At 42.2% G+C, this 18,863-nt stretch overlaps 1 pseudogene; it reads left to right on the top strand.

Moving 5' to 3' along the window:
• Positions 1-6,572: 6,572 nt before the first annotated feature.
• On the top strand, positions 6,573-18,810 carry LOC141419467 (heterogeneous nuclear ribonucleoprotein H3-like; annotated as a pseudogene).
• The last annotated feature ends 53 nt before the right edge of the window (positions 18,811-18,863 follow it).

The following is an 18,863-nucleotide window of genomic DNA, read 5'->3' as shown; positions in this document are numbered from 1 at the left end:
CGTCCTGGATGGGGCCTTCACAGTAGTTTTCAGGTGGTTTTGGAGAGGTTGCTATCCCTGCAAGTACAACTGGTTAAATTTTTGATTAGCAGTAGCAGACATACGATATGACACAAGGGAGGAAGCTTAAGAATAGGAGAGCAAGAACATAAGCATTAGGGTGGGCATTGGCCAGGAGAACCACTGTGAAGTGTTCCTTAGAGGATCCCAAGAGTCTGCTAACTCCCTTTTCCGTTTTTCTAATTGTTTCTTGAGAGGTGCCACCACTGGGGGAACCCATTGAGCTTGACAGCAGTGGGTGTCGTGGGAATGATCAGATGAGGGCTGGTCCATTGAAGTCCCAATGGATAGGGTAGAAGATCCTTTAGGAGAAAAAGATCCCCTGGTTTAATAGTAATTGTTATAGGATGGGGTGGCATCTGGTCTGCATGCTTTCTAAGAAGTTCCCTGAGAAGATTAAGGAAGCCAGAGGAGCAGAGTCTGTTGACTCTGTTGAAGGCAAGTTTTCTAAGAGAAATGGGTGGCCATACATTATTTAAGACCCAAATAGGAATATTAGGGAAGAGCATAAAAAGGTGTCTGCTCAGGGACTGCATACCTAGGGATCTAAATTCTGCAAAATCCTATGACTCCCAGGAAAGCTCTAAGCTGCCTTATGGTATGGGGAGGAGGGAACGGAAGATTGGGTAAATGCACTCATGACTCAAGGAGTGAGTCTGTCCCTTTAAGGCCACACCTAAGTAGGTGACCTGTGGGAGGCAGGGGCTGTCAGAATTTAAATGTAACACTCTTGGATAAAAGAGAGCTCTAGCTTTGTAACATTTATAAATGTTTGTACCATATTTAGATAGACACAACACTGTTGCAAGGTGGTCATTTAAGACACATAAGCAAATATGTAAATGAACTCTGATTTAGTAGTACTTAAAGCTTGACAAGATCAGCAGAAAACACAATAATTTTTTTGATAAAATCTTTCTCTGTAACGGTTTTTTGTAGATGTTACTCAGAGCAGAACAATATTAAGATAACATTGTTATTTTATAGACATAGAGGATTTGATTTTAGTTTGACATGACCCTAAAAATCTTTTAGGCAACTCTTAGATTATACTCAACTTTAACTTTATTACACATTGAAGCTTTTTATTATACACTTTTTAAACTTACTCAGACCTTTATATAACATACAAAACCCTTCAATGGCTTGTCTTTATCCCTCCTATTTGAAACAATCTTTAAGACAAACTCTTTTTTATAAAATCCTTTTTTATCTAAAAAATAGTCCTTTTTTATTTAACTTTTTAAAAAATACATTCACTTCCTATCTATATCCTTTCCAGTTGTTTACTTTGTAACTTGTATTTTAAAATTAACTTTTATAAGAATTTTAAATTTATTGTAGGGGCTGGAGTAACTAATTAGTAGTCCTTGGTGTTCTAAGGAATTTATGATGGGCATAAGGCCTCATCGTCCCTCAGGCTTGAGGGGATATTGTTTTAGGTGTGGAAACTGTGAGGGATTTTTGAGTTTTATTTGAATAGGGAGGGCCATCCAGGCTCGCCCTACACTCATCTCATCAGTCCACACTGTGGAATCTATTTGTTCCTGAACGAAGGGGCAGCAGAAATAGTTGCCTGGGGGGAGGAGAACTTGAGCTTTTAATTGAGATAGTAAATCCCATCCCAGCAGAGTCACTGGAGTTTTAGGAACTATGAGGAAAGAGTGACAGAAGAGGAGGTCTCCCCAAGAGCAGGCCAGAGGCCAGGTAAACTAGCGCTCTAGGGGCTGGCCAGATTTGCCCTGAATGATAACTTTTGTCATTGGACCGGGGACCGAGAGAAAAAGGTAAAACAGAGAAACAGGCTCCACTGTCTAGGAGGAAAATGATCTTTTGTTTTTCTGCCATAATGGCTACCATGAAGCTCCTAAACATCAATGCCAAGAAGTGGAGCATGAACAGGAGGCCGGGACCCATCAATCCATAGGAGGTGGCACCTTGTCTTCCATCTGGAGACGGGGGCACTTAGACCTCCGGTGGTTACCCTTGCACAGAGGGCAGGGTCCAGGTTGGGGGCAGGGCTGTCTCCCAGGCTGTCCCCCTTAAGCATTCTCTGCAGAAGTGCCCCTCCTGTCCACCACGGTAGCAGGTTCAGGATGCAGGCCCCAGTCAGGTGGGGCCCTCTCTGAGAGCAGCAATGAGGCCATGGTGTCTCTTATCTTTTTCTGTCCTGTTAGTAAGGTCCCAGACATACAGACATAGCCGTAAATACAGACGTGGCTGCTGTATTACTTGGTTCAATGACTTTTCCCTTCAGCCACAGTCTGGGGCTGACTGTTAGAAATTTATCTTTGAGGAGAACCTGTCTCACCTGTGACTCTGGGTCCACTGTGGTATGCTTTCTGAGGTCTCTGAACTGTTCTGGGCCTCAGTTTCCTCACTTGAAGAATGAGGGATCTGGTCTAGGTTAAACTACTTTCTTTCACTATGAGATGACTGAAGTGACATTAATGCCACTTATCTTCCTTACCATTTTTTTTTTTAATTTAGCAATGCTGGGGAATTGAACCCAGGGCTTTGCACATGCTGGGCAGACATTTTTTCATTGAGCTACTTTCTCAGCCCTAAATATCTTTTTTTTTTGGCTGTACTGGATTTGAACTCAGGGCTTTATGCCTGAAAAGTGGCACTCTACTGCTTGAGCCATATCATCAGCCCCTTTTAGTGTGGATCTGTCAAGGGGACTGCCTGTGCCCCTGTAGGTAAGCACATTTATTCCCTCATTTCCAGATGCCATGGGTATTGGGGCTCATTGTAAATGGTAATCATTTCCAACCTGAGCAGCCTGGGCCAGAACCCATTGCTTTTCTAATGAGAAAAGAATCTGGTCTAGTAGAAATATAATATCCTTTCATGTCAATTGAAAGGCTTGGATCACAGAGATAAAGGCTTGGATGTATTTGTCTGGGCATTAGTATAGTTGTTTAGATGTTTTTTAATTTCCCTTAGATCTGATAACTGGAAGGGGATATGAGATTGGCCCTCTTCTTACCACTGCCTGTTGAAGGGGGAAGCACTCATTAAGAGGTTCTGAGTATTGGGGTGGCTTAGAAGGTAGAAATTTGTATAGGGGACCTCAGTTCACTTTTTTCCCTTTTATAGGAAAGTTCTAATTGGAGTATGGTATTGTAATTTAAGGAACCCTGTGAAGGCCACTTCTCTTGGTCACCTAAGGCATACTGAGGCCAGGCCTCAGTACAAAGGTTCCAACATCTACAAGCCAGAAGACTTGAAGGTGCAGGTCCCATCTAGAAAGAGCAAAATGCTAGGATCCTATCTTTTAGCTAACAGCAGGCAGCCTCTTTAATAAAGGCCACTTTTTAAACAAAGGAATAAATCCTCTATAAAGTTAGAGAAGGGCATTCAGAAGGCAGCCCAGGCCAATAACAGTACCATACGGGACAACTAGTGTTAATATTTGAGAGCTTGTTTGGAGGTTCTAGCAGGGGAGCGCAGCTACTCGTATACCCTTGACCGAAGAACGGTCCTCCTCTATCGGGGATGGTCGTCCTCTTCAACTGAGCGCGCAGCTTCGGGAGGGACGCACATAGAGCGGTGAGGGAGGAAGGGGACACCCGCCTAGCCAGCCAGATCAGCCGAATCAACCCTGACGATCAATGGGGTGACAGATGTCGCAGCCAGATCGCCCTCACATCCTAGTGTTAATATTTGGAGGGAAAAATTTATGCTGAGGCCAAAAGTATAGAAAATTTTAAATGAGAAGTTTAGAGACCACAGTAATGTCTATTTTGTTATTTCTGGAACTATAACCTTGAGCTAACAATTGGTTTACAAGGGCTGGGTCCAGTGCCCCGAGGTGTGAGATGGGGCTAGGGGCAGGGCTTGTGTAAGGCGCCATTCCCTCCACACACACCTGGGACAAGCGAGCCTGTCTGCTTAGGCCTGATCCTGTGGCCTGTCGCCCCTCCCCCTTCCTGTGTACTCTGTGCTCGTTTATTCTAGGGGAAGTGGCGGCAGGCCACAGCCATCACCATGTGTGGCTGGCAGCTCAGGATGTGCTGGGTCCTCTCTATGGATTTTCTTAGCTATGGCAGGCATTTTTGCTGTATTCAGGAGCCCGCATCCCTGTGCATGAGCGTGCCTGTTTGCTTTCCCTCCTCCCCTTGTGGGGGTGGAGTTAGGGCGTGAATGTGACAGCCGCAGTTTTTTGTAAGCGCTTTTGTAAAGCAGCTGATTTAAAGTTACTTTAGACTGACAGGCCTGGCAAACTAGTTGGAATAACTTAAGTCATAAGGTACCATGCTACAAGTTTTTCATGGGAGGCAGGGTCCCAGTAAGCCCAGGGAGGGGAAGGCAGACAGAGACAAAGGACATGCGGTGAGACCATGGAGGTGGCAGAAAAAATGTCCTGACATCTTAGGTAAGGGAGGGGAAGGCAGAGCCTGTAGGCGTGACACCTGCCTGAGGGATTAGCTATCACCTGTGCCTCTAGGTTGCTCCCATCGTCTGGTACTGGAACACTTTCAGCAAAATGAAACCTCCACTCTCCGGTCACTGTCTCAGGTAAAAGGGACATTAGACAGGGGGGAAAAGAGAAGCAGTTGTCAGATAATCAAACAGGACTCCCACAACATAGCATGAGGCGTATCTGAACAAACCCTGAGCTTGGTCTCAGCCCACCGGGAGGTAGCACGAACTCCCCCAGAGCTGGAATCGCCATGAGGCCAGAGTTGGCAAGGAGTGGCTGATTTAACACCATGATGGGAAAGTCCCTCAGGAAGATAGGAAGAGACAGGCATGGTAAGCAGCACGAGAAGTCTGCTTACATGGGGAAGGAGGAGGTTTGGGAGAGGAATTGGTTGATTTAGAAACTGGTTTAGAGACTAACAGAATCTGCACAGGGGAACAGAAAGTACAGAGGGAGGGTTTGGTGCAGAGATAGGGAAAGGATTGGACATAAGAAAGTTCCTTCCATTTACCAGCACGCTCACAGAGATTGTATAAATCCCTTAAAATATTGGGATTTAAAGTGCCATTAAGTGGCCATTTGGAGGCATTGTCTAATGGGTACTGGGGCCAGGCCTGATTACAGAGAAAAATGAGATTTCATGGCTTAAGATCAGGTGTTAGGTGTTGGGGCCCAAGGTTGGCCAGGAAACATCCCAATGGGGAGTCTGAAGGAATTTGTGATGGTCCAACTCCCATGGTGAGGCCTGACCTGAGGAGAGATATGGCATATGTCCCTGAGATAGCAGGTCCTCAGGGGAGAGAGAGATGTGGAGCACCTAGAGGGAACATCTTTACAATGGGGGGCCCACAGTCCCTAGTGGGGAACCGAGTTCCCAGGGACAAGAGCAAGCTGCGACCTAGAGCTAGGTTTTTGAGGAAATGAGAGAAAGAGATCACAGCTCTGCATGTGAGAAGGACTCATCAAGAGAGGGAACCTTGAGGGAAGATTGGCCGGTGGTGGATGGGGGTTGGAGGCATGCTGGGACGGTGGTGGATGGGGGTTGGAGGCATCCCTGTGAGCTAGTGAGAGAGTGGCATTTTCTAGGATCAGGGGTTCTGGCAAAGCAGCTCAGATCCTGGAGGAAGGGAATGGGAGTTGAGAGAGAGAGAGAGAGAGAGAGAGCAGGATGGGGTGGGGGAGGCCGGGAGAGCAAGGTCAGTGCCAGGAGTGCACCCTGATCCAAGTCACGGCACCAAATGTTAGGAAAAACGCCACTCACAAAGAAAGCTCAGGAGAAAAGTTTCACATCCACAGAGCAAAGTTTAATGGCAGGCCCAAACTGCCAGGCTGGCCGGGGAAAGATGGTGCAGCAGTGAACCTGGGCCAGGCGGGGCTTTTATAGAAGGGGGAGGGTAAGGAAGTTAGCACATGCACGGTAGTCTCTGGTAGGGGTGGGGCTGTCTTAGAGCATGGGAATTTGTCCTTGGGAGTTTCTCAAGGTCTGAGGGTAAAATGGCTGCTGATTTATAAATGGTGACATTATTGTTCTATCAATGAAAGCCACTATTAAGGGTGGGAGAGGGAGAGGATTAAGAAAGTAATATAGACGAGGCAAATTTGAGGAAAGTACATTATATGTATATAAGTAAATATCACAATGAAATTCCTTTGTACAATTAATTTAAGCTATAAGATAAAAGATTTGTTTTAAAAAAACAAGCACATAAAAAAGTTACAACATAAATGCACACGTGCACACACACACACACACACACACAAAAAGCAAAAATGTCTAGGTTTTAATCTCAATTCATCATACCAAGAACCAAGAAGATGTAAAGCTGAATAGAAGGATAGTAATCAGTCTGGTTGCCCTGGCTCTGTCCCTGTCCTTGTCCCCCCCAAGCCAAGCCAATAGCTCCACTGTGCAGCTTTCTTAGTGTCGCCACCACTACAGACTTGGCAAACCTTTGTGACAAGCGCTACATGAGGTGGATGACATATCCCCATCCCCTACCAGACCCAAGAGACCAGCATCGGGGTTACGATCCCCCAACAGGGAATCCAAGTAAAAGTAACATTTAAATCAAGCTCTATTGAGATGGGGAAGGTTGGCCCAAATGGTGCTAGTAAAGGGATGGTACAACTTCCTGGACTGCTATTTGGTTGCAGCAAAGAGGAAACAGTTCCATTCTTTCACGGGTTAGAAATAGTGCCAAATGGGGTACAAGTGACAAGAGACTGCCAGGGGAGAAGCAGAAAACGCTGTGGCAAAACACAAGGGAGAATAGGGTGGTGCAGGAATCCTGAGACCTTCAGAAATAGCAGGAGGGAGACCACAGGCTTTTGTGATTCAGCAAGAAGATTGCTGGAATGGCACCAGGGACCCTGTGGTAGAACAAAGGGAGGAAGAGAGGGTGATTATGGCTGGTGTGGAAGCTAGGTTTTTTTTGTTTTGGTGGGACTGGGGTTTGAACTCAGGGCTTAGCACTTGCAGAGCAGATGCTCTACCACTTGAGCCACACCGTCAGTCCTTTTTGCTCTGGTTACTTTGGAGATATGGTTCTGCAAATTATTTGCTCTGGCTGGCTTTGAACCAGGATCCTCCTGATCTCTGCCTTCCAAGGAGCTAGAATTACAAGCATGAGCCATTGGTGCCCAGCACTATGGAGATTTAGATGGCTATGGTAGCCATAATTATGGCTATGGAAATGATGGCTTTGATGGCAGAATGAGAGAAGGAAGAGGTGTGGGAGGTCAGGGCTAAGGTGTAGCTGGAGATCCAAATTCAGGTTTTCATAATGATCATTTGGCATATATGAGAGGGCTCCCTTTTCTTGCAACTGCAAATGACATTGCTAATGTCTTTTCACCACTAAATCCACAAGTTCATATTCATGTTAGAGCTGATGGCACAGCACCAGGAGAAGCAGTTCACCTGTGACACAAAGATGCAGTAGATGCCATGTCTAGAGATAAAAATAACAAGCTGGGTGCTGGTGACTCATGCCTGTAATCTTAGCTACTCAAGAGGCAGAGATCAGGAGGATCTCAGTTCGAAGCCAACCTGGGCAAATTGTTCCTGAGACCATATCTTGAAAATACCCAACACAAAAAGGGCTGGTGGAGTGGCTCAAGTGGTAGAGCAACTGCCTAGCAAGCATGAGGCCCTGAGTTCAAATCCCAATGCTGCAAAAAAGAAAAGATAAAAATAATGGGTGACATGGATGCATTGAACACTTCTTGACTCCTGTCCCTGGAGGCGGCTCAGGAACAGGAGGCTATCGCAGAGATGGAGTGGATAGTCAGGGAGGGTATGAGTGTGTTGGAAGAACGGGAATGGGGAATAATTCTAATTGAGAATATGGTACTCCTGATGGCTTAGGTGGTTATGGCTATGGTGTTGGAGGTAATGGAGGTCACTACAGGCAAGGTGACATGAATGGAGGTGGATGGCACAGATGTACTGAAAGCAAAACCACTAACATTCATGTTCTAACAACAGCTTCTGCTCAGATTTTATTTCTTCTGTATTTTAAGAACTTTATAATGAGTGAAGGAATATGTTTTCAAAATATTATTTGGTAAAGCTACAGATTGTGATGGGCATTATTTATTGAATATTTTGACTTAAAAGTAAATTTTTATATTAAAAAAAATAAGTGTCAAAATGGAGGTGAGAGGGACATTAGAATTATCTGACATAAATTTTTAAAAGAACCATCACTAAAAAATTCCTCAACAAGCAACAAACGTGTTTGAAGCAAATAAAAAATAGTTAAAGCAAAGATATGAATAGAAAAGGGAACTTAGAAAGAGAAAAAGAAATTGAAAATGCCACCAAAGAAATAAAAGATATAAAGAACCAATGGAGAGGGGGGATTTCCAAGATGGCGGCTAGAGGGAGGAAGCAGAAAGTCTGCCTCCTAAAGTGAAATCTTGGAGAGACGCTGGAGACACACCTTGCAGGCAAGGCCACCGAGAAGAGGCAAAACTTTGACCCCTCCACACCTCCAGCCAGCGCAGAGCATCTCCACTTCATGTTTTTTTTTTAATTTTATTATTCATATGTGCATACAAGGCTTGGTTCATTTCTCCCCCCTGCCCCACCCCCTCCCTTACCACCACCACTTCATGTTGAATGGAGAAACCAGGAGGTCTCCCGGACCGCCTCCAGTCACCCGTGCCCAGGCGGCTTGGGAAGATGCGGACCACAAGGTGAGCTTAGTGGTACACCGTACTTCCACAGACAACCCTGGGCCAGGTCAGCATAGCCCCCTGGACAGACCGACCCCCACCTGGGGAAGAAGGAGAAACTGACTAAGAAGCAATAAGAACAATAAAGACACGTGGGAAAGAGGGTGGGGCGCACTGAGCGCCGAAGGGGGGGAAGGGGATCCTTCCCGGAACTGTAAATAAACAAGCCGGGCCTGGCCGGAGAGAAGAGGGCAGGAGCGGGCCACGTGCCCATCAATGAGGAGCGGGAAAGCTTGTGAGAGTGGCGGAGGGAGGAAAACTCCACAGGAGGCGGGGGGAAGACCCACCTCCCACGTGATCTGTAAACAAAACGCCAGCTGGCAGGAGCAGCAGCACATGCCCAGCAATCAGGAGCTGGAAAGCTTGTAAATGCAGTGGTGGGAGGAAAACTCCACAGGAGAGGGGGAAGACCCACTTCCCACGTGAACTGTAAATAAACATGCAGGCCTGAGAAAGCAGGTGCAGTGTCACCTCCCCCAGTGTGCTTGGAAAGGGAAAAGCTTGTAGTAGTGGCATTGAAGAAGGAGAAGAGGTGCAAGCAAAGGGAATCCGTAACATATTCAACAAAATAATAACAGAAAATTTCCCAAATCTAGAGAAAGATAGTCCCATACAGATGCAAGAGGCCTCCAGAACACCAAACAGACCAGATCAAACTAGAACTACCCTATGACATATCATCATTAAAACAACAAGTTCAGAAACTAAGGAAAGAATATTGAAGGCTGTAATAGAGAAAAAACAAATAACATGATCCTATACCTTAAAGACCCAAAAAACTCAACTCAGAAGCTTCTAGACATCATCAATAGCTACAGCAAGGTAGCAGGATATAAAATCAACATAGAAAAATCACTAGCATTTCTATACACTAACAATGAGCAAACTGAAAAAGAATATATGAAAACAGTTCCATTTACAATAGCCAAAAAAAATCAAATACCTAGGTGTAAACCTAACAAAAGATGTGAACAACCTCTACAAGGAAAACTATAAACTTCTGAAGAAAGAGATTGAGGAAGACTATAGAAAGTGGAGAGATCTCCCATGCTCATGGATTGGTAGAATCAACATAGTAAAAATGTCTATACTCCCAAAAGTAATCTACATGTTTACTGCAATTCCCATCAAAATTCCAATGACATTCATTGAAGAGATTGAAAAATCTACCATTAAATTTATATGGAAACACAAGAGGCCACGAATAGCCAAGGCAATACTCAGTCAAAAGAACAATGCTGGAGGTATCACGATACCTGACTTCAAACTATATTACAAAGCAATAACAATAAAAACAGCATGGTACTGGCACAAAACAGACATGAAGACCAGTGGAACAGAATAGAGGACCCAGATATGAAGCCACACAACTATAACCAACTTGTTTTTGACAAAGGCGCTAAAAATATACAATGGAGAAAAAGCAGCCTCTTCAACAAAAACTGCTGGGAAAACTGGTTAGCAGTCTGCAAAAAACTGAAACTAGATCCATGTATATCACCCTATTCCAATACTAACTCAAAATAGATCAAGGATATTAATATCAGACCCCAAACTCTAAAGTTGATACAGGAAAGAGTAGGAAATACTCTGGAGTTAGTAGGTATAGGTAAGAACTTTCTCAATGGAACCCCAGCAGCACAGCAACTAAGAGATAGCATAGATAAATGGGACTTCCTAAAACTAAAAAGCTTCTGCTCAACAAAAGAAATGGTCTCTAAACTGAAGAGAACACTCACAGAGTGGGAGAAAATATTTGCCAACTACACATCAGACAAAGGACTGATAACCAGAATATATAGGGAACTCAAAAAACTAAATTCTCCCAAAACTAATGAACCAATAAAGAAATGGGCAAGTGAACTAAACAGAACTTTCTCAAAAGAAGAAATTCAAATGGCCAAAAAACACATGAAAAAATGCTCACCATCTCTAGCAATAAAGGAAATGTAAATTAAAACCACACTAAGATTCCACCTCACCCCCGTTAGAATAGCCATCATCAGCAACACCACCAACAACAGGTGTTGGTGAGGATGCGGGGAAAAAGGAACCCTCTTACACTGTTGGTGGGAATGTAAACTAGTACAACCATTCTGGAAAAAAATTTGGAGGCTACTTAAAAAGCTAAACATTGATCTACCATATGATCCAGCAATACCACTCTTGGGGATATACCCAAAAGACTGTGACACAGGTTACTCCAGAGGCACCTGCACACCCATTTTTATTGCGGCACTATTCACAATAGCCAAGTTATGGAAACTGCCAAGATGCCCCACTACTGATGAATGGATCAAGAAAATGTGGTATCTATACACAATGGGATTTTATGCAGCCATGAAGAAGAACGAAATGTTATCATTTGCTGGTAAATGGATGGAATTGGAGAACATCATTCTGAGTGAGGTCAGCCTGGCCCAAAAGACCAAAAATCCTATGTTCTCCCTCATATGCGGACATTAGATCAAGGGCAAACACAACAAGGGGATTGGACTTTGATCACAAGATAAAAGCGAGTGCACACAAGGGAGATATGAGGATAGGTAAGACACCTAAAAAACTAGCTAGCATGTGTTGCCCTCAACGCAGAGAAACTAAAGCAGATACCTTAAAGCAACTGAGGCCAATAGGAGAAGGGGACCAGGAACTAGAAAAAGGTTAAATCAAAAATAATTAACCTATAGATCAAAAAGAATTAACCTAGAAGGTAACACACATGCACAGGAAATCAATGTGAGTCAATGCCCTGTATAGCTATCCTTATCTCAACCAGCAAAAACCCTGTTCCTTCCTATTATGGCTTATACTCTCTCTACAACAAAATTAGAAATAAGGGCAAAATAGTTTCTGCTGGGTACTGAGGGGGTGGGGGGAAGAGGGAGGGGGCGGAGTGGGTGGTAAGGGAGGGGGTGGGGGCAGGGGGGAGAAATGAACCAAGCCTTGTATGCACATATGAATAATAAAAAAAAATAAAATAAAGAACAAAAAAAAATAATTAACCTAGAAGGTAACACACACGCACAAGAAATTAATGTGAGTCAACTCCCTGTATAGCTATCTTTATCTCAACTAGCAAAAACCCTTTTTCCTTCCTATTATTGCTTATACTCTCTCTTCAACAAAATTAGAGATAAGGGTGGGTGGGTGGTAAGGGAGGCGGTGGAGGCAGGGAGGAGAAATGACCCAAGCCTTGTATGCACATATGAATAATAAAAAAATAAAAGTAAAAAAAAAAGAACCAATGGATAGTTTCCACAGCAGAAAGGAGGCAGACAGAGGAAAGAATCGGTGAACTTGAAGACAGAACAATTAAAAGGATCCCAGAAAAACAGCAGAGAGGAAGTAGATTGGGGGAAAGAAAAAGAAAACCAAAGGAAGGAGATGAGTCACAGACTGGGAGAAAATATGTTTATAAAAGGCATATCTGATAAAGGACTGTTGTCCAAAATATTCAAAGAAATCTTAAAACTCAACAAATAGAAAATGAACAACCTGATCAAAATAGGTGCCAAAGACCTAAACAGTCGCCTCACTAAAGAAGATATACAGATGGCAACAGAACACACTAAATAAGGGACTTGCAATTTAAAACAACGAGTTATCACTATACACCTATTAGAATGGCAAAAATCCAAAACACTAACAGTGTCAAAGTTAACAAGATTGTGTTGCAAGAGCAAGTCTTGTTAATTGCCAATAGAGCTTGGCAGTTTCTTACAAAACTAACCATACTTTCACCATATAATCCAGCAATCAGGCTCCTTGGTATTTGCCCAAATGAGTTGAAAACTTATTTTCATGCAAAAATCTGCACACAGGTATTCATAATATCTAAATTTATAACTGCCCAGACTTGGAAGCTGCCAAGATGTCCTTTACAGCAGGTGAATGGATACATAAACTGTGGAACATCCAAGCAATGAAATATTGTTCAACACTAAGAAGAAGTGAACTATCAAGGACTGAAGAGACATGGAGGAATCTTGAATGCATATTATGAAGTGAATGAAGCCAGCCTGATGACCTCCTGGGAAAAGCAAAAGTACAGAGACAGTAAAAGCATCGAGTGGTTGCCAGGGGTTAAAAGGGATGAATAGGGAGAGAACAGAGCATTTTTAGGACAGCGAAAATACTCTGTGACACTGTAACCACAAATACATGTCATTGTACATTTATCCAAACCCATAGAATGTGCAACATCAAGAATGAACCCAAGTGGAAACTATGGACCTTGGGTGCCAGTGCAGATTGATTGCACCAAATGCACCAAATGTCTATACTCTGGTATAGATATTGCTGGTGGGAGAGGCTGTGCCTGTGGGGGGACAGAGGATATATGGGAATGCTCTGTTTTCCACTCATTTTTCTGTGAACTTAAAACTGCTCTAAAAAGAAAGTCTATTCTATTAAAACCCTTTTTAAAAGATGAACAGAGCCTCGGTGACTTGTGGGACAATAGCAAAGGATTTAATGTTCCTCTCCTCTGAATCCCAGAAGAAGAGAAAGAGGGGGGGATTTTAAAAGTATATTCAAAGAAATTATGACTAAAAGCTTCTTAAATTTGCCAAGAGACATAAGCCTAATGTAATAAGCCCAGAGAAATCCACACCAGGAAACACCATAGTCAAATATCTGAAAATTAAAGACAAAGAAAAGATTTTTAAAGCACAGAGACAAAAATGATACCTTACCATAAAGGTAAAACAACTCAAAACACAGCAGGTTTTTCATCAGAAATAATTTATTCCAACAAAAAGAGGCTGGTGCTGGAGATCAAACTCAGGGCCTCATGCCTTTTAGGCAAGTGCTGTACTACTGAGCTACACCCCCAGCCCAAGCACAACATTTTTCAGTGCTGAAAGAAAAGAATCATGATTCCAGAGTGCTACAGCCAGCAAAAACTTCCCTTGGGAATCAAGGGGAAATCAAGACATTCTCAGATGAAAGAAAATAAGAAATTTGGCACAAGAAGACCTGAAAGAATGGTTAAATGAAGTTGTCTGAGCAGAAAAAGAGAAAAGAAGAAATCTTGGAAAATCAGGAAAGAAGAATATGGTAAGTGAAACTGACTGGTAAATATACTTTCCTTCTCATCTTAAATTGCCTAAATTATGTTTGAAGTTCTGTTACCAATCAGCTGGCTGGGTTCTTTTGCTCTTCCAGTTGGAAACTGCAATTAAGCAAAGAACAGCTTCCTCAGTGTTGGTAGGTCCAGGCCCATGAGTGCCAAAGGTCCATGGGTTGTACTAACAGCCCAAAAGGCTTACGGGTCTGGGTGCTGAGAACTAGAGGCTTATGTTATAGCTCTAAGATCTAGAGTTCGGAGACTTATAACTCTAGGTACTTGAGTCAGACTTACTGCTCTGAGCCTTGACTGTCAGTGACTTTGTGTTCAGTGACTAGTATTGGCTTCAGTAGGCCAGTGTTATGGCTCTCAAGTCCTGAGTGTTGGGACCCTTGGCTCCTAACAGAAGCTAGTGTTAGAGCTTTCAGGCCTTGGGTATCAGGATCCTCAGCCCTTGGGGCTTGACAGCTTCCTGGAACTCTTCACGTGACCAGAGCCTGCAGGCTCTCATCTTCAGCTTTGCACAGCCTTCTCTATACGTCCACCATCCTTTGTTATCTCTGTCACCTCTGCTCCCCACCATGTCTGTCCCCAGTAACTCTCTAGAGCTCTTTAGCCACCCTCTCACTGCTGCTATCACTGCTGTCATTTTTTGCCACCATCTCCTTTTCACTTTACCAGCTCAACCCACTCTACACTTGATAAAGATTACAATTAGGCAAGAAAAGACCATTGGAAAGGAGCCTTTTATTGAGCCTCACATTTTGGTTATATAGCCAGAGGGTGTATGTGACATGGATGTGGCAAGCAAATGAGGGATTTCTCTTACACCAATTATAGCACAATGTCCAGTACTTTCAGTCTTTGCATAATGACCAATCACAAGTCCCACATTGCACCAATCACTGACTTCTTGTTGAGTTACTGAGGTGGTGGTAACTCAGATGGGTGGTCCCCCTCCCATCTTAAGTGAGAATGCTACAGGGTCATCTAAAGTTCACTGAGGATTGTCTTGCCTGAAGTACTGCCTTCCAAGGCCAGCGCAGGTTATCTGGAGCAGTTGTGACTGGAACAAGGCCTCCTGGCTTCAGTTGAATTGTAGTTTACTCAAGGTGTTCATGGAGTGATCAGAGCAGTTGAGCTGCTGTAATGACACTGGCTGGTCACCAAATGAGTGGGTGCTTAGTTGACAGCTCTCTGTCCAACACAGCTGGGCACAAGGGAAAGGTTTGACAACTGTCAATTAAGGAGTGAAACCAGCCAGGTCCCCAACAAGTTGGTTTATTTAAAGGAAAAGCATTTATTAAAGGGTGCTTACAACAAAGTCCTATCATTAACATTTTGTGTGTGTGTGTGTGTGTGTGTGTGTGTGTGTGTATAGTACTGGGGTTTGAACTCAGAGTCTCACACTTGGCAGGCAGGCATTCTACCACTTGAGCCATACTCCCAGCCCTTTTTTGCTTTAGCTATTTTTCAGGTAGAGTCCCATGTTTTTTCCTAGACTGAGCTTCAGACCAGGACCTTCCTACCTACAACTTTCACATAGCTGGGATCATAATGTGTAACACCATGCCAAGCTTATTGATTGGTTGGGGTCTCTCTAACTTTTTGCCCCGCTGGCTTCAAACCAGGATCCTCCCAGTCTCTGCCTCCTGAGTAGCTGGAATTGCAGTTGTAAGCCACCACTCTGACCTAGCATTCTTAACAGTATTTAACAGTGCTTAACACTTAGCCAAATGCCCTTAAGTTGAGCTGGGTCACTTTGTCTCAGTTTGAAACAAAAATTAGGAAGCTAATGTGTTTTTGAATGAATGTAAAAGATATTTAAGAAAACTGTATTTTAAATGGCTGAGGACAAAGGTATATAAAAGAATACAAGGTTTCTATCCTTAAACTGGTAAAAAGACATTGATGCATTTTGATAATAAGCATACACTCTCTCAAACACAAATATATAATACTTTAGAGCAAAACCTGAAAAAAAGCTATACAAAGAGATACACTCCAAAATGCTATAGATAAATCAAAATTAAACTCAAAAAAAATCCAGGTAACCTACAGGAAGGCAGGAAAAAGAGAGCAGAGAGAACAAACAGAAAACAAAAAATTGAACAGCAAACTTAAGTTGTAACATATCAATAATTATCTTAAATGTAAATGATCTACATACACTGGTTAAGATAGAGATTGGCAGAGCAGAATAAAATAATGACCCAACTGTATGTTCTCAACAAGAAACTCACTTTATATAATCATATTTGGAAGTTAAAAGTAAAAGATGGGAAAATACATAACATGCAAACATTAATAAAGGGAAAGTAATAGTTATATTAATATCAGTTAAGTAGATATTAAAGCAAAGAAAATTATTGGAGTCAAAGAGGAGCCATCCATAATGATCAAAGAGTGGATACACCTAAAACACATAGGAGTCCTAAAATGTGTAGGATTTTCAACAGAAGTGAAACATATGTGAAGCAAAACCTGATAAAACTGAAAGGAGAAAGAGAAAAAACTCTTCAACACTCCTATCTCAGACAAAAGTATAAGAATTAGAAAATCAGAAAGATAAAGGAGTTAAGAATATCATCAACCAATGACATCTAAACAACACTTATTGAACACAACCCAGCAATAGAAGAATGCACACTCTTTTCAAGCACTCATGAACTATTTATCCACATAGACCATATTCTGGAGCATGAACAAAATTCAACAAATTTAAATGAAATGACATCATTCAGAAGTATGTGCACTAGCCCCAAAGAAATCATAGTTGAAATCAACAGAAGGATAACTGGAAAACCTTCAAGTCTTTGAAGTTAATAAATCACTTTGAAATAATCCATAGGCCAAAGGGTTTCAAAGAAAACCAAAAGATATGTTGAATGGAATAAGAATGAAAATACAAAATATCAGAACTTGTGAGATACTTAAAGTAGTACTGAGAAGGAAATTTATAGTATTAAATGCATGTGTTAGAAAAAGAGGTAAAGTCTGAACCTAAAAAGAGAAGAGTAAAGTAAAGCCAAAGCAAGTACAAAGAAGGAAATAACAAAGGAACGGAATTGAAAGCAGAAAATCAATAGGGAAAATCAACCAAACAAGTAACTTGGAAAAGATCGATAAAATTGACAAAATTTCTGGCAAGGTTGACAGAGAACAAAGAATTAAAGAAAAGATGAAAGAGTTCCAGTATCAGGAATAAAGCAGGAAATAGCACTACAGATGTTCCAAAATCAACAATAATACTGGAATTGTACAAACAACTCTAGACACATAAATTTTACTAATACAACAAATGGACCAATTCCTTGAAAAACAGAAACTTCCAATTCACTCCCAGACAACTCCCAAAATGGCAAGCTCTTGGCCCAAATGGTTTCACTAGAGAATCCTACCAAATGTTTAAAGAATCAATACTTCCCAAAACATAGAAGAGGAAACACTTCCACACTCATTTTAGGAAGTTAGTATATTATCCTGATACTAGAACTAACAAAACACTACCAAAAAAGAAAACTATAGGGTTGGTGGAGTGACTCAGGTGATAGAGAACCTGCCTAGTAAGTGTGAGGCTTTGAGTTCAAACTCCAGTATTGAAAAAAAGAGAAAGAAAACCAAAAACCAATAGCCCTCATGAATATAGATTTAAAACTCTTTAACAAAGCCAGGTGTGGTAGCTCACACCTGTAATCCTAGCTACTCAGCAGGCAGAGATTGGGAAGATAGCGGTTCAAGGTCAGCTTGGAGAAAAAAATTAGCGAGAACCCATCTCAACCAATAAAAACTGGGTGTGGTTGCCCACACCTGTCATCCCAGCTACAGGGGAGGCATAAATAGGAGGATCACGGTCCAGGCCACTGGGGCATAAATGCAAGACCCTATTTGAAAAATAAGTAAAGCAAAAATTTAAAAAGGGCTGGAGGTGTGGTTCAAGTGGTAGAGTACCTTCCTAGCAGGTGCAAGGCCCTGAGTTCAAACCCCAGAACCACCAAAATAATTCCTTAACAAAATACTAGTTGAATTCTAATTCAGCAACACACAAAATGAATGATAAACTATGACCGAATGGGGTTTATCCCAGGAATTTAAAACTGGTTCAATACTTGACAATCAATCAATAATTAATCTACTATATTAGTAGGCTAAAACAATCATGTGAACAAATCAATGAATACAGAAAAAATATTTGACAGAATTCAATACCATTCATGCCAAAAACTCTAAGAAAAAAAATAATGGGGGAGAATATCCTCAACTTGTTGATATCCCTATGAGCTGGCGGAGTGGCTCAAGTGGTAAGGTGCCTACCTAGCAGGCATGAGGCCCTGAATTCAAACCCCAGTAGCAAAAAACAAAACAAAACAAAACAAAACCCCACCTACTGAAAGGTGAAAGATGAAACCATTCTCCCTAAAATCAAGGACGTACAAAAAGCTGGGTGCCAGAGACCCAGGCAAATGGTTCATGGGATTCCATCTCAACCAATACCTGGGAGCAGTGGTGCATGCCTGTCATCCCAGCTACAGCCGAAAACCCAAAATGAGGATTTCGGTCCAGGTGGGCCTGAGTAAAAAGCAAGACTTTATTTCAAAAACAACCAGAGCAAAAGGAGCTAGAGACTGGCTCAAGTGCTAAAACACCTACCTAGCAAGTGTGAAGCCCTGAGTTCAAACTCCAATACCACCAAACAAAAAAGTAAGTTAAGCAAGATCAAAGAACACAAGGTAAACATACAAAAGTTCATTATAATTCCATATACTAGCAATGACCATGACACTGAAATTAAAAACATAATGCCATTCATAATCACTCAAAAGGAAAAGAAATTTGTTAAGTGTGAATTTAAGAAAATGCATGCTGGATTTATATGGTGAAAGTGATAAAGTGTTAATGGTAAAAATCAGTGAAGATTTCCATCTGTATAAATGAAGATGTGCAGGTGTTCGCAGACTGGAAGACTCAGCATAGTAAAGATGTCGCTGTTCCTCAAGTTGACATTCAGCTTTAATGCAACTCTTTTGAAAACCCCAGCAAGACTTTCTGTAGCTACAGACAAGAGTA

The sequence above is a fragment of the Castor canadensis genome, chromosome X (genome assembly GCF_047511655.1).
Source record: "Castor canadensis chromosome X, mCasCan1.hap1v2, whole genome shotgun sequence".
NCBI classification, from domain to species: Eukaryota; Metazoa; Chordata; class Mammalia; order Rodentia; family Castoridae; genus Castor; species Castor canadensis.
The sequence above is the reverse complement of the archived record's forward strand: the minus strand, read 5'-3'. Positions and strand labels throughout refer to the sequence as shown.